The sequence below is a fragment of the Cebus imitator genome, unplaced genomic scaffold, assembly GCF_001604975.1.
Source record: "Cebus imitator isolate Cc_AM_T3 unplaced genomic scaffold, Cebus_imitator-1.0 Scaffold5, whole genome shotgun sequence".
NCBI classification, from domain to species: Eukaryota; Metazoa; Chordata; class Mammalia; order Primates; family Cebidae; genus Cebus; species Cebus imitator.
In genome coordinates this window covers 7,515,375-7,539,584 of record NW_016107320.1, presented here as the reverse complement: position 1 = coordinate 7,539,584, position 24,210 = coordinate 7,515,375, and the positions used below count along the sequence as shown (strand labels likewise).

General features: G+C 39.1%; 1 protein-coding gene and 1 long non-coding RNA gene across 7 annotated transcripts in view; both read right to left on the bottom strand.

Moving 5' to 3' along the window:
- NRG1 (neuregulin 1) overlaps positions 1 to 24,210 on the bottom strand; it is a 1,133,309-nt gene that overhangs the window by 360,105 nt on the left and 748,994 nt on the right. The gene's annotated exons all lie outside the window — the stretch shown is intronic.
- LOC119472321 overlaps positions 1 to 24,210 on the bottom strand; it is a 24,742-nt gene extending 532 nt beyond the window's left edge. The window contains exons 1-3 of the long non-coding RNA XR_005201456.1: positions 24,200 to 24,210; positions 12,278 to 12,285; positions 6,908 to 6,912 (exon numbers count right to left, since the gene is read on the bottom strand). This is a non-coding gene — a long non-coding RNA (uncharacterized LOC119472321). The remainder of the gene's footprint in view (positions 1 to 6,907; positions 6,913 to 12,277; positions 12,286 to 24,199) is intronic.

Sequence of the window (24,210 nt, the reverse complement as noted above, 5' to 3'; positions counted from 1 at the left end):
AAAAAAAAAAAAAAAAAAAATAAGCATCTTTATGAAATAGGAGAAGGGTATTACGTTTTTTATATTACAGATGAGGAAACAGATATCTGATTAAGTTACTTACTTAAGATCATACCTGTGACTTTGTGACTCTGGGGCTAAAGCTGAATCCCACAGTCTTCCCATTGTAGCCTGACACCTTTGCATTTCAAAAGTTGAGTTTACACTGAACTCCCTTTCTCTCTCCAAATTTCTCTTTATTATAGTATTCAATTTGAGATTGCCTTGAATCCCCGGCAACGATGATTTGAGCCTGTTCACTGGCTGCCAGAGCTCCTTTCAAAACTGGTGACCAATTTCACAGTCGAGACATATTTTTGTGAAGCACAAATGCTTATTACTAGCAAGGCAATCTTCTAAGCACTAAAAGAAAACCAAAGATGAAGGCAGATCTTGCCTTTAAAAAAAAAGTACAAAGGGCAAGAATAAGACTTATGTATATATAATAGTTAAATATAAATAAAATTAGGATAGGAGACATGGAAATCAGATTCCTCTATGGCTACTAAATATCCACTTGCTTTGTGTTCCAAAATCTGACTAAATCTGTAGAAAATAGCTCCATTAAATAAATATATGAATTAGTACACAGAAACAGAATTATAGATGAGAAAATATATCAGGATATACACAGTGTTTGTACATGACAGGTAAAAATACCTAATTTTTACTAAGCACTTACGATGTGCCAGAGACCTAAGCATTTTCCTGATTAATTTATTTTAATCCTTACTACAACCTTTGAATAAGGTATTATGGTTATTCCCATTTTATAGATGATAAAACAATGACTTAGATACATTTAGTCTCTTGTACAAGACTGAGCAGCTTAAACCCACACAGTCTGGTTCCTGAGACCACGCCCCTAACCATGCAAGATAAATTATTCTGTATCATTCTTCAACCAATCTTACGAAAGAGACACTATTATGTCCTTATATTTAAGATGAGGGCACTGAAGTTTAGAGAAGTTAGGGGGCTTGACCAAGAAAGAACGAACATAGAGCCAGTAAGTTGAGGAACTGGAATTCAAATTTAGGATTGCCTTCTCCGAATTGAATGATTTAGTACAAAGCTAATATATCCGCCCAAAGACACATCACGCAATTGCCCTGGCTGCAGAAGAAGAGCTATCTTATGATTACCTAAAATATTTTATTATCTGTGTATCTCTTCTCTAACACTTGTCAATGACAAATTCACATTGTACCCATTACATTTTGGATTATTCTTAGTAAGAATTCACGAGGATATTTGGTCTTCTCAGAAATCAAATTCTCACAAAAAAGTAAATTTTCAAAGGCCTACTAATGAAATGAGAACATATAAAATATGTTAACCTAAATGTCACTAAATTCCAACTCATATCAAGCAAATACAATCAAGAGGGAATTATGGAGATTATTGTACAATACTCACACTGTAAATCAAGATGTGAAAATTGTACAAGAATAGTTTCATCAAGATTATCTGATTATCATAGGCGATAATTACATGGGATATCTGGAATTTTAAAGAAGCATTTTGTTCTATATGAATGTACAAAAGTGGGTAAACAGCTGTTTGGAGAGGAAAAGATCAGACAAAATCCAGCATCTGTGTTTAAACATTTCTAAGAAGGATATTTGTTTTATGTTCATCAGAGCAGCCAAATTACTCATCTACGAATATAAAAGATATGAATTTCTCTTCTCTGCTGTTGGAAGGCTTTAGTTGCCAAGTTACAGAAGTGACCATAATACTTGAAGCATTTGCTTATTTAATATTAAACAGCCTTGGTGGCTTCAAATGGGAGGAGAATAAATTACAAAAATACTCGCAAATAACCGAATCCACAAGTCCTTTAATTGAATGGAGAGTGAGGAGTGAAATGGACTGAAGAAAGAAGTGACACAGGAACAAGAGTTTGAGGCTGGCATCCGGTTTCCTTGAAGAGAGAACACATAACTTCCTTTCTTTCTTCTAACTGATGTGCATATAGCTCAAGGCGGTCCAGAGGCAATGGGGGACAGCCTGAATATGGCAAACCAGCAAATTCAGACCTGTATTGTCCCTCATTGCATTCTTTTGTAATCACTGCAATTTCTCCATGATTCATATTTCAACTATTCCCTTTTAGTGATTGGCAGTAAAACTCCTGAAGTGAAAAGAGTTTTTGGGCATCCTTAGAAGCAACTGGGAGGGAAAGAGGGATACCATGTCCCCAGTCACGGAAATGATAGGGGAAGTTTTAAGATGAAGATGAAGACCAGGCACAGTGGCTCATGCCTGTAATACAGCACTTTGGAAGGCCAAGGGAGGCAGATCACTTGAGGTCAGGAGTTCAAGATTAGCTTGGCCAGCATGGTAAAACCCTGTCTACTAAAAATACAAAAATTAGCTGGGCGTGGTCATCCAAGCCTGTAGCCCCAGCTACAAGGAAGCTGAGGCAGGAGAATTGCTTGAACCGGGGAGGTGGAGGTTGCAGTGAGCCGAGATTGTGCCCACTGCACTCCAGCCTGGACCATAGGGCAAGACTCCAACTCAAAAAAAAAAAAAAAAAAAAAAAAAAAAAAAAAAAAAAAAAAAAAAAAAAAAAAAAAAAGAGGAAGACGAAAAAAGAGTTTCTGAAACATTACAAAGGAGGAAGCATGAAGAAGGTGCTGATGGGGTTGAAATGGAGGTGAGAAGGCCAACAGCAACAGCAGGGACCCTCCTATGTTCATGAACCTAATGCATACCAAGCAGTGTGCTAGGCATTGAGGACACGATGATGAATAAAGCAGGCATAGCCTGTCTTCAGTGAGCTTACCGTCTAAGGACACCAGATATTGAAGAGAGGTATATAAAATACTTGAGTGTGCAGATTAGATAGTTGTCATGGTTCCTTCTTCTCTGATTTTTCTCACTACCCCCACCCCTTTGCACCCCAAGTTTTGGCATTTTGGGTACCATTGTAGCTATGGAACTGTACAAAACCAAGATCATTTTCAGAGACCGGTCAAGCACCCTTAAGTGCAAAATAGGAAAACATTTCCCCAGGGCCTTCTCTCTTCGACTGCTTCTCTTTAGGGACCTAAGTGACCAGGACCTTCTTTATTCCCACTGCTGGTCAAAAATCTGCTATCACCATTGCTGGGGTATATTTATTAAATGAAAAGGGTAAGGTGCAGAGTAATGTGTATAGTACGTGAATATTTGTTGTTGTTATTTATTTTTAAGGCATTATCTGCTTGGGAAGTTGGCATCAGAATCTACTCTTGTCTCAGAAAAGGAATGGGTGGCTAGGACAGGGATGGAAGAGAATGAAGAGTTTACTGTTTGTATTTTTGTACCTTTAAAATTTTGTACCATGGGAAGACAAAACAAATTTTTAAAATATCAAGATCTCTCCTCATAATGATCCAAAAATGTACCTTCCTTCTTTCCTCAATGAACTCTCACTCTCTAGGATGTCGATCTGATTAAAATAATTGCTACTTAAGTGTAAATTATCCATAAAAATAGAGGTGATGTGGGTGGCTACTATCTATACCTCAGAAAATGAAATGTGAGTGTCTGAAGAAGACTTCCGAGCAGGGAGGGCTTCAAATACTCTATTTAGAGAAGGCTTTCCTTGTCAGGTTCAAACAGACCTGGATTTGAATAAGCTCTTTCATCTTATAAAAGCGAAAATCTATAGACTGTGTGACTATCAGCAAGTTTCTTAAGCTTTTTAAGATGCAATTTTTGCATCTTGTAAAATGAGGATAAGAACTACCTCATGGGATTGTAGCCCGGAACAAATAACAGGAGGAATATCAAGTGCTTTGCACATAGTAGGTTTTCAATGCTTGCTCATTTCTTTCCTGGCTTCCATGTCTTTATTTTCCTCAACAAGGCTGAGGAAAAATAATGTAAGTAGCATTAGTGATATATGGATTCGAAGATGCATACAATAATCACCCTTATCCTCAGGGGATACATTCCATGATGCCCAGTGGATGCCTGAAACCATGGATATTACGGAACCCTTTATACACCAGGCACAAATTTCTTTTTTCTTCTTCACAGTTCCACAGGCAGAAGATCTTAGCAACTTCAGCATTCGTTTTTTTTTTCTTTCTTTATTTTCACTCAGAGGAAACACTTCAGGGCTTCCCTTTGGCAGATCCAAATCGACAGCATTGCTACTCTTGTGCTTTGGGGCCATTATAAAGTAAAATAAGGGTGACTTCAACACAAGCACCCCCATACTGCCAGGATTGATCTGATAACTGAGAGGGCCACAAAGTGACTAACAGGTAGGGGGCATAGACAGTGTGGGTCTGCTGAGCAAAGGGGAAGAGTTCACGTCCTGCATGCAACAGAGTGGGACAGTGGAAGATTTCATCAGGCTACTCGGAATGGCATGCAATTTAACACATTGAATTATTTTTTTAATTTTCCATTTAATATTTTCAGACCATGGATAAATGAAACCACAGAAATCCAAGCCATGAATAAGACTGGGCCCACTGCACCTATTTCCTTTCATTTCTGTGAATGGCTTTGTAAGAAGTTTAAGGTCAATGAGAGCTGCAGGGTGTATTAGATAGACAGTGAGCTACAAAGGGTGAGGAAAGTGTTTTCTCTTTTTAAAAAACTTTTAGGCCAGGCATGGTGGCTAATGCCTGTAATCCCAGCACTTTGGGAGGCCAAGGCAGGTGGATCATCTGAGGTAAGGAGTTCAAGATCAGCCTGGCCAACATGGTGAAACCCCATCTCTACTAAAAAATACAAAAATTAGCCGGGCGCTGTGGTGTGCACCTGTAGTCCCAGCTACTCAGTAGTCTGAGACAGGGAGAACTGCTTGAACCCAGGAGGTGGAGGTTGCAGCGAGGTGAGATCTCGCCACTGCACTCCAGCCTAGGTGACACAGTGAGATTCCATTTCAAAAACAAAACCACTTTTGTTTTAGGTTCAGGGGTACATGTACAGGTTTGTTATACAGGTATACAGGCAACCTTGTGTCACCCAGGTATAAGGCATGGTACCTGACAGGTAGCTTTTCTGATGCTCTCCCTCCCCCCACCCTCCCCCCTCAGTAGGTCCCAGTATCTGTTGTTGTCCTCTTTGTGTCCATGTGTTTTCATTGTTTAGCTCCCACTTATAAGTGAGAATATGTGATATTTGGTTTTCTTCTCCTGTGTTCATTTGCTAAGGATAATGGCCTCCAGCTCCATCTATGTTTCCTTTGTCAAAGGACATGATCTCACTTATAGCTAAATTCAGCCTATTTCATTGAATGTCAATATAATGCAAAGCCTTTTTCTAAGTGCTAGGGACATAGCAGTAGACAAAATGTGAAAATCCTTGCTCTCATGAACCTCTAGTGAAGGGAGACTGACAATGAATAAAATAGATCAATGATAAACGTCAAAGAGAAAACTAAAGTAGGAATTGGTAATGTGGTACTGCCAGAAAGCAGGGAGAGTTTGCAGTTTTATTTGATTTTTTATTAAAAATTTTTCTTTTTTCTTTTGGAAATGGAGTCTCACTCTGTCACCCAGGCAGGAGTGCAGTGGCGCAATCTTGGTTTACTGCAAACTCTGCCTCCCGGCTTCATGCAATTCTCCTTCCTCAGCCTCCCGAGTAGGTGGGAGTGTAGGTGAGCCCACCATGCCCAGCTAATTTTTGTATTTTTAGTAGAGATGGGTTTTCACCATATTGGCCAGGCTGGTCTGGAACTCCTAACCTTGTGATCTGCCCACCTCGGCCTCCCAAAATACTGGGATTGCTGGTGTGAGCCATTGCACCCAACCTATTCTTAAATTTTTATGTATTTTTTTTAACTTGTACTTTAGATTCAGGGGTACATGTGCTGGTTTGTTATATAGGTAAACTGTATGTCACCAGGCTTTAGCGTACAGGTTATTTCATCACCCAGGTAATAAGCATAGTACATGATAGGTATTCTTTCTGATCCTGTCTTTCTTTCCACCCTGCACCCTCAAGTAGGCCTCAGTGTCTCTTGTTCCCCTCTTGGTGTCCATGTATTCTCATTGTTTAGTGAGAACATGCAGTATTTTCTTTTCTGTTCCTCTGTTAGTCTGCTTAGGATAATGGACACCAGCTCCATCCATGTTCCTGCAAAGGACATGATCTCATTCTTTTTTATGGCTTCATAGTATTCCATGGTATTCCACCTGAGGTCAGGAGTTCAAGACCAGTGTGGTCTTGAAATATGTATCACATTTTCTTTATTCAATCTACTGTTGATGGGCATTTAGGTTGATTCCATGTCTTTGCTATTGCAAACAGTGCTATCTATGATGAACATATGAGTACATGTGTCTTCATGGTAGAACAATTTATATTCCTTTGTGCATATACACAGTAATGGGATTTCTGGGTTGAATGAAAATTCTATTTTAAGTTCTTTGAGGAATCATCATGCTGCTTTCCACAATGGCTCCACTAATTTACATTCCCACCAGCAGTGTATGAACGTTGCCCTTACTTGGTCAGTGTCTGTTATTTTTTGACCTTTTAATAATAGCCATTCTGACTGGTGTGAAATGGTATCTCATTGTGGATTTGATTTGCATTTCTCTGATCATCAGTGATATTGAGTAATTTTCCGTATGCTTATTGGCCACATGTATACCTTCTTTTGAAAAGTGTCTGTTCATGTCCTTTGACCACTTTGTAATGGGTTTGTTTGTTGCTTCTAAATCTGTTTAAGTTCCTTATAGATTCTGGATATTAGACCTTTGCAGTTTTAAACTAAATGATCAGCCTCCCAAGTAGCTGAGACTATAGGCTTACACCACCATGCCCAGCTAATTTTTTGTATTTTTGGTAGAGATGGATCTTGCCATGTTGGCCAGGTTGGTTTCAAATTCCTGACCTTAAGTGATTCACCCACCTTGGCTCCAAAAGTGCTGGGATTACAGGAGATACTCAGTTTAGTAAATGATGCTTTCTACATAGATATTTGAAGCAATACTACAGATTTTATGTTCAGATTAATTTAGGATTCTAACTATCCAGCATTTCTTTATTAACACAGTGGTAATCTAGTATTTATGTTCCTGAATAAGAAAATATCCGAGAAATTCGTATTGGTACCTCTAAACAACGTATAGACTGCGTGCACTGTTAGAAAGACCCTCACGGATGTGATGAGGTGCAGAGGTGATACGGGGAGGGGGCAAGGAGGCTTCCTGAAAATAAAGTCTGTAACGTACTTAAGTGTACTTGAAGAATGAATGGCTTTTCTCTTTTCAAACCTATTACTTGCAAATGCAGAAGAGATGGAAAATTTAACACTTCTGGAAATGATATGGAAAAGAATACTGGCTTATACACTATAATACCTATTATTTGATCTTAAAAGGAATTACAGGAGGGAAAAATCTCTACATGAAATTATGACTTTTTGCTACTTTTCACCCACAACTTGTTTTTTGAGACTGAGTTTTGCTCTGTTGCTCAGGCTGGAGTGCAGTGGGACGATTTCAGCTCACTGCAACCTCCACCCCCGGGTTCAAGCGATTCTCCTGCTTCAGCTTCCCAAATAGCTGGGATTACAGGTGCCACCACCATATCTGGTGAGTTTTTGTATTTTTAGTAAGACAGAGTTTCTCCATGTTGGCCACACTGGTCTTGAACTCCTGACCTCAGGTGATCTGCCCGCCTTGGGCTCCCAAAGTGATAAGATTACAGGCATGAGCCACCATGCCCCTCCCAAACAAAAACTTTTTAAAAAGTCACTTTGGGATGAAGATCAAAATAACAGATTATCAATTGAGAGGGGAATTTTAAATACATGTCTCAGAAAAGACAAACGGGAAGTTCTAATTACATTTTTAAAGGCACATAACAGCCTGTTTTACCTTATATCAGAAGTTTGAGACTCCTTTATATTCCCTAATCCCCCTCTGTGTGTTTCTTCACATGCTAATGCACCTCCCTCAACAGATGGGACTCTAATGAATAAATTATCAGGGCAAGATACATGAGATTTGCCTGCTTCTCTTAACTATTTTTAGTTTTTTGGCTTGAACTTCTTGACGTCTCTATCTCAGTCCACGAAAACAGCCAATAAGTACTGCATTGTTTTATTTTTGTACATTTGTACAAAATACATGAATTTTTAAGCAAAGATTGTCAAAGAAAAAGTGTTTCTATTATATTGCAATATATGTAATTTCGAAAACTCATATTCTGCAAAATCACACATTATATAAACAGAACTTATGAGAAAAACTGCAGAAATGATATATCACTTAACACCCATAAAACTTTGTAAAATCTAAGCATAAACAATAATTAGTGCCTCCCAATAATTGGGAGATAACTTCCGCTACCCAGCCCAACTATTCAGTGTGGCAGGAGGCTACCACCATGGATGTTATTAAAAAAATATTAGAGGCTGGGCGCAGTGGCTTATGCCTGTAATCCCAGAACTTTGGGAGGCCAAGGTGGGTGGAGTTGGAGGTCAGCTGAGGTCAATCTGAGGTCAGGAGTTGGAGATCAGCTTGGCCAACATGGTGAAACTCCGTCTCTACTAAAAGTACAAAAATTAGCCAGGCATGGTGACGGGTGCCTGTAATCTCAGCTACTTGGGAGGCTGAGGCACGAGAATCACTTGAACCTAGGAGGTAGAGGTTGCAGTGAGCCTAGATCATGGCATTGCACTCCAGCCTGGGTGACAGAGAGAGACTCAGTCTTAAAAAAGAAACATAGAGTGAAATGCAAGTAACATGTTAAACAGAACTGCACTGATGAGTGCTCAGACAAATAAATAGAAAAATAAAAAGAAACAGAGTACTCAGCCAGCTGGGTTGCTGTGAGGGTGGTGGCAGGGAAGTAAGACCTGCTGTAACCTACAAGCTGTGCAAGGCTGGGCTGTATAACTCTTTAGAGAAGGCACTGAGCTGTAGACTTTTCTGTTTTATTTTTGCTGAAAATTATAATTTTACTCCAGTAATCCGTCTTCCTTAACTAAGAAAAATCCATATATACACTAATGGAAATTCTGTGGAATAGTATTATTTCCCTCAATAATCACATACCAAGTAATTCTCATTGCAGGATTAGGCATTTGTGTATATTACAGCAGAGCGACTGTATAATAAACCAAATACTTCACATAACAGATTTTTTTTTCTTTAAAGAGGGGACAATAAGAAAATGAAAATAACACGATGAGTGTGCAGTTTAGAAGGCACAGGTTTTAAACAAATTCATGCTTTTATTTCCAGACATAATCAGATGGATGATACTTTAAACATGCCAAAAATAATGGTGTGGAAGGCTAAGACAAAAAGAGAATGCAGACTTTCTTTCGTGTAATGTAGAAAATGCATAAAAACCTGCAATAGACTGGATATCACTGAAGTGACTGCTGGCTCAGGAAAAGGAAGATGTGTCTCAGAACTGGAATACACATGGTAACCGATGGCTCATCCACCGATTTTTAACAATATTATAAATGAATATAATGATGGTCACTAGAACAAATAGAGACTCCAAGTAGGGTGAAAACCAATATCCATACACTCAGTGAGAGGAAAATGTGCTCTCATTTGCTGGTATTGGTTACATCAAATGGATGTTATTTTTTTGATGTTAAGTCAAACTGCCTCCATATATATCATTAACAAACATAAAAGAGTATAGATACTTGGAAATCATAATATTTCAAATATGTATTTTTCAAAATTCAAATTAAATATTTTTGAGAATTTATTATATACGAGGCACTAAGTTTTTATACATATTAACAAAACTAGGATTCCGATAATCTCATGAAATACATTTTCTTATTATTTTCATTTTACAAATGAGGAGACTGAGGTTTAAAATTTTAAGCAGATTTTCAGTCTGGTCAAGATAGAGTAACAGGGATCCAATTTGCCTTTCCATCTGAAACAACTAAAATAACAGAGAAAATATACAGAAAAATTAGCTTTCCAGACATTAGATATCTATCCATTAGATATCTATCTATCTATCATCTATCTACTAATCTGCCTACCTATCTGCCTATCTATTTATCTATCTCCTATTGGTTCTGTTTCTCTGTCAAACACTGACTGATACAGATTTTGGTGCCAAAAAGTGGTGTGCTGCTCTAACAAACACCTAAAAATGTAGAAGTGGCTTTGGAATTGGGAAATGCATAGAGACTACAAGAACGTTAAGGTGCACATGAGAAAAAGCATAGATTTCCTTGAAGAGATGCTTAGTAGAAATGTGGACATTAAAGGCAATTCTGGTGAGAAGAGACCTCAGACTGATGTCAGCATAGTAGAGAAAGCTCTGTAATAGAAATAATAATAAATCTCTGTAATAGAAATAAACCATTTGAAATATAAATTAATAAAATGGTGACATTAGTAATAGCATCAAAAATATGTATTATCATGCATGTAATCCCGGAACTTTGGGAGGCCTAAGTAGGTGGATCACCTGAGGTCAGGAGTTCAACACTAGCCTGAGCAACATAGTGAAATCCCATCTCTACTAAAAATACAAAAGTAGCTGGATGTGGTGGCGGGCACCTGTAATCTCAGCTACTCGGGAGGCTGAGGCAGAAGAATTGCTTGAGCCTGGGTGATGGAGGTTGCAGTGAGCCAAGATTGAACCATTGTACTCCAAGCTGGGCAACAAGAGCAAATCTCCATCTCAGAATGAATAAGTGAATGAATGAATGAATGAATGTATTATTTTGGCTGACTCTGACAAAATATACGAAAGACCTGTACATAAAAAACTAAATTGTTGAAAGAAGTTTTAAAGAACCCAAATAAGCTGAGAGATAAGATTCAATATTAAGTTGTTAGCTTTCTCCAAGTTGATCAGAATCAGATCTTATATTCATCAGAATCCCAATCAAAATTCTAAAGAACTTTCTTTTGGTATTAGAAATTGACAAGTTGATTTTAAAAGTCCTCTGAAAATACATAGAACCTACAGTAGCCAAAAAAAAAAAAAAATGTCTAAAAAGAAAAACATTGAAGGACTTAATTGACCTGACTTAAAGATTTATTATAAGGCTAAAGTCATGATGACAGTGTGTTACTGGTGTAAGGATAAGTATATAGATCAATGGAACAGAATAGAGATACCAGAAATAGACTTATACATAGTCAATTGATTTTTAACAAAGATGAAAAGGTAATTCGGTCGAGAAAGATTATCTTTTGAATAAAAGATGCTTAGGATGCTTGGATAGCTGTATCTAAAAAACTAAACTTTGATCCATAACTGGTACCATGTAAAAATTAATGTAAAATGGATCATAGACATAAAGGTAAAACGTAAAACCATAACATGCCTAGAAAAAAGTAGGAGAAAATCCTTGTTCTCTTGTTTGGGCAAAGTTTTCTTAGCTGCAAGACCAAAAGCACAATCCAAAGAAAAAACTTCATCAACTTCACTTCAACAGATCCAACATCTTTCCTGCAAAAAGATACTGGTAAGGGAATGAAAACGTAAAAAACAGACTGGGAAAACACTCTTGTGAATTATATATCTCGTTAGAAAAATGTTTGCAGAATATGTAAAAAAAAGTTATAACTCAGTATAAGAAAACAAACAACCTAATTAATAAATGAACAAAAGATTTGCATAGACACTTTAGCAAAGAAGATATACATATGCAAATAAGCTCATGAAAAGATGCTCAACATCATTAGTCACTAGGGAAATGCAAATTAAAACTACAATGAGATGGCACCACACACAGATTAGAATGTCAAAAATTAAAAAGAATGAATACACCAATCATTGCACGATAAGGATTTATTGTAATTCCCAGACACTGCTGTTGGGAATGTAAATACTTTAATACTTTGGAAAGTAGTTTGGCACTATTTTAAAGTGGTACACGTGTACCTACCCTATGACCCAGTCCTGGCTCTACCACTTACTAGTTGCCTGATCTTAGATGAATAAGCTATTGTTCATCATTATTATTATTATTATTTTGAGATGGAGTCTTGCTTCTTTATCCATGCTGGAGTGTAATGGCACGATCTTCGTTCACTGCAACCTCAGCCTCCTGGATTCAAGCAATTCTCCTGCCTCAGCATCCTGAGTAGCTGGGATTACAGTCATGCGTCATCACACTTGACTAATTTTTGTATTTTTAGTAGAGAAAGGGTTTCACCATGTTGGTTAGGCTGGTCTCAAACTCCTGATCTCAAGTGATTCACCCACCTCAGCCTCCCAGAGTGCTGGGATTACAGGCGGGAGCCACTGCACCTGGCCGATTATTGTTAATAACAAAAATCCCTGTACCAGCTCATAGGCTCCCTCAGGCTGCATTACCCACATAGTACTTTGTATATACAGAAAGGGGACATGAAAAGGATCACCAGTATTCAGAAAGTATTATATATGGAACAGAGGACAATCATCAGATCTCCATGAGATGAAATACACATTACTTGCCTTCTCTTTTGCTGAGAGTGACAGTAATTGTAGAGCCCATTCTTTATAGCCATTCTTCTCATCACTGATTTCATACTATCTGAAACCATTTTGTTAGCATGACAATACTTCCTCTTGCAAAAGCTGCCACATGAGGACCCACCCATAATAAAGCTCGGCAAGGCTGAAAAAGCCATCTTCTTAATGCTTTGTCACCCCATAAAAATGACACTTCTGTTTTTTGTTGAAGAATTTGCCAAATGGAAGGGGCTAAATCTCAATCTCGCTTGAAGTCCAAACTGAAATCAGATTTTATGAAGGAGGAGAAGGAGAATGAAGGGGTTAGGGAGAAAGAAGTAAGTTCAAAAATGTCCTGTTACGCTTGGTTTTGAGGAATCGACTCAATGCAAGGGATACATGATCCTTGAGGATTTGGAATGTTTTCTTGGTAAATCACCCTGTGAAAACACCCCCAAATTCCAAAAGAAGGAAAAGGCTGAAAGAGGAGAATTTCCCCCAGCCTTAGATTGACATTGTAGGTTGCTGTGAAGGATGAGGCAAAATCTCATGGGACCTGCAAAATGTCAGTCCTAGTCGATTGTGCCTGTTTCAAGGGACTAAAGGTTAGCCACAGAGAAGACACAGATAAAACATGGCTTAAGTGACACAAAATGGTAGATAAAGCTGGGAAGGGGGGTTGGAGAGCTGGATAACAGAAGAATTATAACCAATTCCAGAATATCTAAAGAACATTCTCTCTCCTGATTTATAAACCAGCTACTCAGCAAGGAGATGTGGGCATGCTATAGTTGTTTTCCCTGGAAAAGTCCACACAGTGATAGAAGTAAAGATAAGGTGAGAGATAAAGACCAGATATAGATAAAGGCAGGAACACAGACTTTCTTCTAGACTGCTATTAAATGCTCATTGTGTTACTGATACATTAAAGGAAATAGGAAAACTGGAGGGACCTGGCAGGGCAAAACATATCTGGAAGCTTTAAGAGATGTATAATAAAACCTAAAGAAGATAAATATTAGGACGGAGCAGATGGAGGAATGTAAAATAGTGGGATAAAGGAAATGAGGATGGTGACATATCATATTTAACATGGGAGACCACGTTTATTTATTTATTTAAACTTTTATTTTAGGTTCATGGGTACATGCGCGGGTTTGTTATATAGGTAAATTTGTGCCATGGGGGTTTGTTGTACAGATTACTTCCTCACCCAGGTACTAAGCGTAGTACCCAATAGTTATTTGTTCTGATCCCCTCCCTCCTCCCACCCTCCCACTTCAAGTAGACCCCAGTGTCTGTTGTTTCCCTCTGTGTATTCATTTGTTCTTGTCATTTAGCTCCCATTTGTGAGTACATGCAGTATTTGGTTTTCTGTTCCTGCATTAGTTTGCTAAGGATAATAGCCTCCAGCTCCATCCATGTTCCTGAAAAGGACATTTACTTGTTCTTTTTATGGCTGCATAGTATTCCATGGTGTATGTGTACCACATTTACTTTATCTGGTTTACTGTTGATTGGCATTTAGGTTGATTTCATGCCTTTCCTATGGTGAATAGTGCTGCAATGAACATATGCATGCATGTGTTTTTGTGGTAGAACAATTATATTTCTTTGGGTATACAGCTATTGATCGACTTACAACCTATGCAACTTACAACCATTCGACTTTACGACCACAATCGCTAGTCATGACTGCTCTGCGTCTGGCAGCTCAAACGTTGCCCAGCTGGGCGTACGACAGTACGGACCAGCTTCCGGCAGCACTACCATCTCCGCGTGCACCATTTCAACTGTACCTATGGCCCACTCAACTTACGACCAAATCATGTTACGACCGGTCTGCCGGTCCCAGTCGCAGTCATAAGTCGAGCACTAGCTGTATACCCAGTAATGAGATTGCCGAGTTGAATGGTAGTTTAATTTATAACAGCAACTAACACAAGCTTCAGCTGAGACTCAAACAAGAGAATGATTTTCTCCAAGTGGGGCAGGAAATCATACCTCTTTATACCGTCTCATTCCCCATAAGAGGAAGATGGTATTTCGTGGCTTGTGGCAGAACAAAACTATGTTTTCTGTCTTTCTTCAAATAATAAAATATGCCATATTTCACTATAAAAAAAAGAGGAAAAATAAACAGTTTGTTGTTGTTGTTGTTGTCAAAGAGGCAAGATAGTACCTGATTTCTCAGGTGTGTGGTCCGGGAAAATTACCATGTTCTCAGAAATCTCTGAAAAGATGCTCGGTAAAACAACCAGTAATGAGGTGGTCAGTGTGAGGACAGAGACAGCGGGAGAGCCCTGCTGGGCCTGGTGTAATGGGGGCAGATACCCTACAGTCCCTGGACCCCGGGAGTTCTCTCTCCACCCCTCCACACTAGCATCCTTCTGGACTTCAACCACACGTACTGTCTGACTGACTGACTTCCCATAAAAGCTGATCCTTAGTACGTTTCAATTAAAAGATTTTTACATAAGACTCATTTTATCACTCCCAAATCATCAAACACATGATGAGGCCTGAAACTGGATAACTAAACAACACTGAACCACTAACACGGAAAAAGCTATTAGCAAACCTATACTATCAAGTGGATCCTAAAATTCCCTCTGCTAGATTATATTCCAAAGGGCAGAAATAACATTAGGAATATTTCACATAAAATACAGTTTAAAGCAAAAGGCAATTAAATGGTACCATTTTAATAGATAAATTGATGATAATGGCACAATTGGACATATTACAGTAAATTAACATCAACAAAAACTCCTTTACTTAAGTATAGATGGGGCGGGGAAGGAGAAACATATGGATTTGTCAAATGGCATAGAACATTCAAAAAGTTCTACCTTCCCATATTTTTATGCATTTCATGTGGATGAGCTATATGCCAAAATTACTGCTTTTATGGGATGTAAGAATCTTTAAAAGTTTGCATTTGCTTATAAATGTTTCAGTAAAGGGCTTTACTAAATTAACAGGATTTAGAGGAAGAATGCAACTCCTATCTCAAGCTGCTGTCAGGAGACAGGTTTACAGTGACTCGTAAAGCCATCATTCAGTTATATATGGTCCCCTCATTTGTGGTATCTAATAATGGTACAGGCTGCTGTCTTTATAATGGTGATCACCAGCCTCCCAGCCTTTCCAAATGTTATTTCAATTTTTTTTTCTCAAATGAACCACCTCAGTTCTATCCTTAACATAATGTCTTATAAGAGTCACTCCTAGCATTAAGTGCCTGACTGCTCTTTTCCTTCAGAGTTTGTGGGCATTTTTTTAAAGTTTTAATACTTCCTAAGGATCTGTGAGTCTGTCTCAATGTCCGCAAATCCTGTTCACATTTTTAAATAACTATTTTAAGTTGACTGAATTATCCTTTAGACTCAAGAAAATTACATCCAAAATATCAGCAGCTGACCTTTTGCCTACTTAGTGATTCTGTGGGTTACTATTTTTACCAATTAAAAAAATATTTGGGAATCAACCTGAATGCCCATCAATGGTGCACTGGATAAAGAAAATGTGGTACATATACAGCATGGAATACTATGCAGCCATAAAAAAGAAAGAGATCATGTCCTTTCTAAGAAACATGGATGGAATTGGAGGCCATCATTCTTAGTGAACTAGCACAGGAACGGAAAACTAAATACCACATGTTCTCACTTATAAGTGAGAGCTAAATGATGAGAACACACGGACACAAGCAAGGGAACAGGAGACCCTGGTGCTTATCTGGGAGTGGAGGGTCGGAGTGGGGAGAGGAACAGAAAAAGTAAGTATTGGGTACTGGGCTTAGTAACTGACTGACAAAACAACCTTTACAACAGATCCCCATGGCGTGTGTTTGTCTGTACAACAAACCTGCACATGTATCCCTGAAACTAAAATAAAAGTTAAAAAAATACATATTATATACCAGCTTGGGCAACATAGCAAGAACCTATCTCTACAAAAAACACAAAACTAGCTGAACACGGTGGTGCATGCCTGTAATCCCAGCTATTAGGGAGGCTGAGGGGGGAGGATTTCCTGAGCCCAGGAGGTGGAGGCTGCAGTTAGCCATGATCCTACCACTGCACTCCAGCCTGGGTGACAAAGTGAGACCCTGTCCTGCCACCCCCCACCCCCACAAAAAAAAGGATATACACACACATACAGAAACTAAGCTAATTTATTTTAACAAGAGGCTTGAGAGCTTAGTAGAAGATAAAATGAGTTTGTGTGTAAGAAATCTAAAATATTGAAAAATTGTCACTAGAAATCACAACTTTACTTCAAATATTTTAAGTTTTGAGTAGTTGTCAGAACATCCTAGTAAAGTGTTTCTTTAAAATTGATTGAGGAAATGTTGAATTCTCACTTACTTTTCTTTCGTAATTCAACAAATATTTACTCAGTGCTTAGTCAGGGCTAGCTACTATGCTGAAAGCTGGTACTACAAATGGGGATAAGACAAATACAGGCTCTGTCTTTTAGGAACTTCTGGTCTAGGGAAGGCATTGGGCAGATAAACAGATGATTACCACAGATTATGGTCAGTACAGTGATGGAGGACGGTAGGAGTAGATAGAAGGGTGTCTAGTCTCAACCTAAAATATCAGGGAAAATTTTTACTCCCCTCCCTTCTCCTCCCTTCCCTTCCCTTCCTTCCCCTTCCCTTCCCTTCCCTTCCCTTTTCAGAGAGGGTCTTTCTCTGTCACTCAGGATAGAGTGCAGTGACACAATCACAGCTCATTGCAATCTCAACCTCCCAGGATCAAGCAGTCCTCCTGCCTCAGCCTCCTGAGTAGCTGGGACTACAGGTGCTCACCACCATGCCTAAATTATAGGTGCTCACTACCAAGCCTTGTTTATTTTTTGTAGAGATGGGGTCTCACTATGTTGCCCAGGTTGGTCGCCCCACCTCCACCTCCCAAAGTGCTATGATCACAGGCGTGAGCCACCAATCCAGAACAGGAAAAGTTTCTGTGGGAAAAAGACTCCCACCTATGAGAAGTCTCAGGGATAAATAGGAGTTATCTAAATGAAGTGGGGTAGAGAGAAGAGTCAGGAAAGCATTTACAGGATCAGGGACACCAGAGACTCCAAGAGAACTGGCCTCTTTTAGGATGTAGCTCAGGCATAGAGAATGGGAAAACAGAGTGAAGAGGGTGCAGAAAGGGGAGGAGAAAAATGATGAACAATAAGACTGACAGAGCCAGGCGTGGTGGCTCATGCCTGTAATCCCAGCACTTTGGGAAGCCAAGGCAGGCAGATCACTTGAGATCAGGAGTTTGAGACCAGCCTGGCCAACATGGTGAAATGCTGTCTCTACATAAAATACAAAAATTAGCTGGGTATGGTGGCATGTACCTGTAATCCTGGCTACCAGGGAGGCTGAAGCATGAGAATCGCTTGAACCCAGGAGGCAGAGGTTGCAGTGAGCTGAGATTGCACCACAGCATTCCAGCCTGGGTGACAGAGTGAGACTCAAAAGCAAAGCAAAGCAAAGAAAGGAAAAGAAAAGAAAAAAGAAAAGGAAGGAAGGAAGGGAAAAAAAGAGAGAGAGAGAAAGGAAGGAAGGAAGGAAGGAGGGAGGGAGGGAGGGAGGGAGGGAAGGAAGGAAGGAAGGAAGGAAGGAAGGGAGGGAGGGAGGGAGGGAGGGAGGGAAAGAAAACAGGCTGCAGGACCTTGTAAGAATTGGCTGTACAGCATTTGAAGCAATATCACTCTGATTGCAGAGAAAGGGTTGAAAGTATACAAGATCAGAAAAATAGGAGAGCATTTAGGCAGAAAGTCAAGTGGTCAATCATGACGGCCAGAACTAGGGTAATGGCAATAGAGATACAGAGACATACCAATTCAAGAGATATTCGATAGGATCAACCAGACTGGATGACTCATCTTTCAGCTGACAAGGGAAATAAAGAGAAGAGAGTAGGCACATAATAGAAATGTGTGTAGAAATGAGGCCACCACATTGCATAATAATATTTAAATATTTTCTTAATATGCTATAAATTCTATAAGACCTGCAACTAGGTGTCCCACAGGTTGAACCCAGTTCTGCAAATATCAATATTAGTCTAATGTTTGCATAGCAAAAATCTCTCATCTCTGCTGATATGCTTCTTTGTAGGACAAGATTATAAGCAAGGCATGCCAAGCATTACAAAACAGTCACAATTGTCCCTTAGCAGTTATTGAAATGGTATTTGGTCTGTGTTTCTTTGCAGCTCCCCTTGGGATCTGTGACTCTTCAACACACAGCGGAAGGGACAGTCAAGGCTGTAATGATATGCTGGGCAGACATTTAAAGACAATGTGGGGATAGAAAGAGATCACTGATTTCAACAATGACTCATAAATAAAGCACCTTTTATATTTTTGATTGCTAAAGGGACATTGTCTGTTCAAGAGGGTCAACCTGTGGCTATTTCCTGATATGAATTTTTAAAGCACATGGCATTAGGTTGCCCTAATACAAAAGGATCCCTCGAAATTTCCCAGAAGCCATATGGGTACATTTTAAATTACAGGAAATTCCATCTGCAATGATTCTTCTTTTCTTAACATAAAACTCACTCCTATTTTCCAAAAAGAAAACTTTATTTTTTACTGATTTTTATTATTACTAATTTATCACCTAAAGGTCATTATGAGAAAAGGCAGAAAGCTGAAAATAGAATTAGTGAGGGAAAAACCAATAATGCTGAAATGGGATTCTGAGAAACGAAGCATTTTTTGAGAAGAAGAAAAAAAAAAAACACTTCTTCTAATCAGTAACCAAATGGATGAACTAAATGTCTCAAAAACAATGTGTATCCTCTACTGTGAGGTGTTTCCTGACCCATCCCTCTGGACCCAGAGCCTGAGGAGGCAATGACACTCTGTGACCCTATTTGTTCTTAATGTCACTATAGCCACTTAAAAGATGCCTGTGAATACATTCATTAATTCAACAAGCATTTATGAAACACTGCCAGAGGGCCAGCCATAGTTCCAGGCTATGGGGGAAAACCCCTACATTAGAAATTTTGCTTGCTAATTAATAACATATCCTCTCTTGGCTTTGGCACACATACATACTAACAAAATAACTAGATCAGATCTTTGTCCAATAATCTAATTACTTATGTCAACAGAGAGGCTTTTCAAGTATACTTGATTCACTTACATATGTAAGGTTCACAACCCTTAAAAGTTCTGCAACTTACTGTAAGGAGTAAGATTTGCAATATTTACATAGGTGAGGCTGCTGTGGCAAAGACATCAAAAGGAACATCGATCTGGGGAGTGCTGAAAAGGCTAATGAGAATTCTGATTGGAAATTTCATTTCATGTTTCTCATTGACTAAGCCGTACCTGGTTTTCAAGTCACCTGGTCATTACAATCCTCATCTGAAAGTATGTTTTTGTTCTTTTCCAAGTGACTGAATCCTAACAAGCTTGAGGAGACAGGCGGCTTCCTAATCCCAGCTCAACTGATATCCATGTAACAATGAATGTCCCCAGTGCTAACAACTGCGGCTTCAGCACAAGTGGTAAATTCAGTCTCCCACACCACTTTCATCTCAGCATACACAGAACTAGGAAGAAACAAGCTGAGACTCAGAAAGCTACTAAGATTTTTTTTGTTGGAAACTTTCCAAAAGTCAACCATCACATCCAGTTTTTTTTTTAATCATGTCACCACTAAAAGCTTGGCAAAATGAAACTGACTTAATTGTTACAGGAAAAGAGCGTGGGTTGGGACATGAACTTCATTAGGGTAAAGAATCAGTAGGGGTACTGTTCAAAGAGGACAAGTAGGTAAATATTACCTAATCTGGGAGGTGTTTCCTAAAAAGATTCCTGGGAATCAGACTTTGTTATGTGCATGAGCCCAGCTGTGGTTCAGAACACATCCAACCACCAGCAATACAAGCCAAGAAGTTTCTTGTTTGAGATCAGAAAGCACCACGGCAAGGCACAAAGTTATTGTGTATACCTTTGCAGACCGCATCTCTTTTGTTGGCTGGACATGATTTAATAATACGTTAGAAACCTAATCATCATTCCTTCAATGCAAAGCCTTTCAAGTCAGTTCCCACCATCAGCTCTATGCTCTGAACTTCAAAGCCATTGTTGATGACATCACAATAGTCACATCAATAAATCTTGTCAATAAAGTGATGAACCGTGTACTGTTTGTCAGAAGAATAAGAAATGTGTCTTGCTATATCCTATTCTTATTTTGTGGACCATATCTTTACTTGCATTTACTGAAAATTGCTTTTAAAATCTGAAAACTACCTATGTTACTCAAGCTCAAGCTTTATGTGCGCTGAAAATTATGACTGAGTCCTACTAACTTTTAGTGAGTCTCTCCTGATAGGGCATGCAACTGTTCAGGCCATATTGCTGGCTCTCAGCCTCTGATATTTGAATTAGCATTTTTTTTACATAGGTGAGTTTTGTTTCCACAATGAGATCGTTAGATTCTTGAAGGCATGTGTTATGTCTTACTCGCTCTGGGTCCCTATACCTAACACAGTTTAACTACATAATAGATAACTATTTACTGGTAGCAAAATGTGTAAAATTTAGAATCTGCATGGTTCTAGGAGTAGGACAAGACATGAAAGTAAGGAGATACAGAAAGAGAAAGTACAAAATTGGAAAGTGTATCATGAGTTCCATTTCCTTTCAATCCTTAGTTCTTCAGGCCCATCAGAAATCCTGTTTCTGCCCAAACTGGGAAAACACATTTTATGTGTTCAAAGAAACAACATTTTATAGGCCTTAGAATGTAAACTACATGAGGACTTGGATTTGTCTGTTTTGTCCATTGTTGTAACCACATTTCCTAGAGCAGGTCCTGATGCATAATAGGTACTCAATGAAAATTTGTTAAATGTATACAAAGTGTTGAAACAAGAATCTTTCACTGAACCTCCATCTCAAGTCACCATCATAGAATGTCTGAGCAAGTACAGGTTTTAAAGACAAGCTAGTCAAGTTTCCTTATTTTGCAAAGATAGAAACTGAGGCAACAGAGGGAAGAGAGTCTGGGTCTCCTAACTCTTGGCTCAGTCCACTGATTTAGTTTTCCTCTTTTCAAAAAACTTTAATAAAGAAACAGCTTTCTTATAACATCATATTCCAAGGCCAGATGTGGTGGCACAAGCATGCTATTCCAGGGATTTGGGAGGCTGAGGCAGGAGGATTGCTAGAGGCCAGTAGTTTGAGGCTACAATGAACCATAACCACACCACTGCATTCCAGCTTGGGCAACAGACTGAGACTCTATCTCTAAATAAATACATAAATTGAATTAAATTTTCTGCTAATGACAGCGAGAATCTAAAGACCTATGACAGCAGAGACATAATGATGCCCTGGGTACTAGGTAAAAATAAATAAATAAACAAAAGTAAGGAGTTTGGAGACAGAAAAACAAAAACCTTACAAAAGTAAGGTTTTGGAGACAGAACTCAAACTTCTTGTTATGTGATCTGAATTAACAATGTTTTATTATTTGCAATTAATGGCATTTTACTCAATGATTCTCCTATCGGACAGCAGCACTGTTGAAAAGATTGGTGTTAAGTAGCTAATTTCATTTGTAAACACGGAGACTGCTTTAACTGAAGGTGGGGATGATTCCTAGGTGATATGTCTTAGATCTGTACCCCCACCCAAATCCCATGTTCCTTTGTAATTCCCAATGTCAAAGGTGGGGCCTGGTGGGAGGTGACGGATCATGGGGGTGGTTTCTCATGAATGGTTTATCACCATCCCCCTTGGTACTGTATGATGGTGAGTGACTTCCTATGAAAGTGTGTAGCACCTCTCAGCTCTCTCCTTGCCTCTGTTCTATGTTGAAACGTGCCTTCTGCTCCTTTGCCTTCCGCCAAGATTGTAAGTTTCCATAGTCCTCCCCAGAAACCAAGCAGATGCCGCTGCACTTCCTGTACAGCCTGCAGAACCACGAGCCAACCAAACCTCTTTTCTTTCTTTCTTTCTTTCTTTCTTTTTTCTTTTTTTGAGACAGAGTCTTGTTCTGTCACCCAGGCTGGAGTGTAGTGGTGCCATCTCCGCTCACTGCAACCTCCGCCTTCCGGATTCAAGCGATTCTCCTGCCTCAGTCTGTGGAGTAGCTGGGACTGCAGGCGCCCACCACCACGTCCGGCTAAACTTTTGTATTTTTAGTAGAGACGGGGTTTTACCATGTTGGCCAGGATGGTCTCAATCTGCTGACCTCGTGATCCGCCCACCTCTGCCTGGCACAGTCTTGGGATTACAGGCTTGAGCCGTTTCTTTACAGCAGTGTGAGAATTAACTAAACACTAGGGTTATTTGCTTTTGTTGTCTTGCCTCTCAGCTTCTTTTTACCTCATTCAAAAAAGAGAGGCCATAAGTAGCTATAGACAGGCACCAACATGGTTTCCCCTAGAATGAGGGGAAAAGTTCAGGAATGGTTACTCTTTAAAACTACTATCAGTAAATTCCAGTTTAAAATGGAGGGAAATAGTGATTACTATTGTTATCTACTGTACCTGACAGCTTTATAAAGGGGCTGCTAAAATTAAGGACCTTTTTGAAATCTCAATATGTTACTTGGGGAATTTTTTAATCCATCAAGATTAACATGCAGGCAAAACAAAATAACCTAGGTTTATAACAAGTCCCAAAGTAAAAACGCCTTAGAAACAAGACAGTGATCTTGGATTTTAAGACTGAGTTTCCCTATTACAGGGGAATCTATAATTTTTACTTTTCCCTTCCAAAAGACATCTTCATATTTGTACCACTGGTTTGGGCAACGGAAAACCCAAAAGCAAAATTGTATTTATTCTGTCTAGCACTCTCCAGGGTTATCAGAGAGCTTTCCACAGCTAGACCATGATACTAATCAGTACTTCAGAGTTTGGTCCACAGAACAAACTAAAATGGCAAAGTTACAGACCAAACTTTAGACCTTGCATTAATTAGTCCCACTAGGAGACAGATAATCTGTGATACCTGGCCTGAGTCATGGGCTAATCTCTTATCTCTGTGCTAAAAGAATCACTTCTAACTTTCACTGTTATTATCAATGCATTCATTATATGTATTATTATTTGTCATTAGTATTGCTCTTTTATATTTGTAGTGTCATTTATAGTTTATTTATAATATATATATTTTTTGAGACAGGGTCTTGACTTGTCACCCACGCTGTAGTGTAATGGTGCAGTCACAGTTTACTGCAGCCTTGAAATCCTGCCCTCAAGTGATACTCCCAGCTCAGCCTCCCAAGTTGCTGGGACTATCGGTATATACCACCACTCCTGGACATTTTTTTCTATTTTATTCTAGAGACAGGGCCTCCCTATGGTGTCCAGGCTGGTCTTAAGCTCCTGGGCTTAAGTGATCCTCCCTTCTTGGCCTCACAAAATGCTGGGATTACAGGTGTGAGCCACCATACCCAGCGTCATTTACGGTTTGTAACTCATTCTCCATGCATATCATCCTGTGGCTAAGGCAGAGTAAGAATTACTGTCCCAGTTTACCAGATGAAGCGAGGCTGTAGATTCCCATCACATACTCAGGTCATCTAGTTGGCAAACAGCTGACATCTAATCTGGAATCTTTCCCCTAGTCTCTAGTGTCCTTAAAGAACTGAGGATGATTCTGCAGATGGATATCGCATGATGAACCAATCCATAACAATATGGTGTCTGAGTGAAACATAAGATGGTACGGTCAAAAGGTACAGAGTCCAAGTACTGAATTTGCGATTTACTCTCTGTCCCT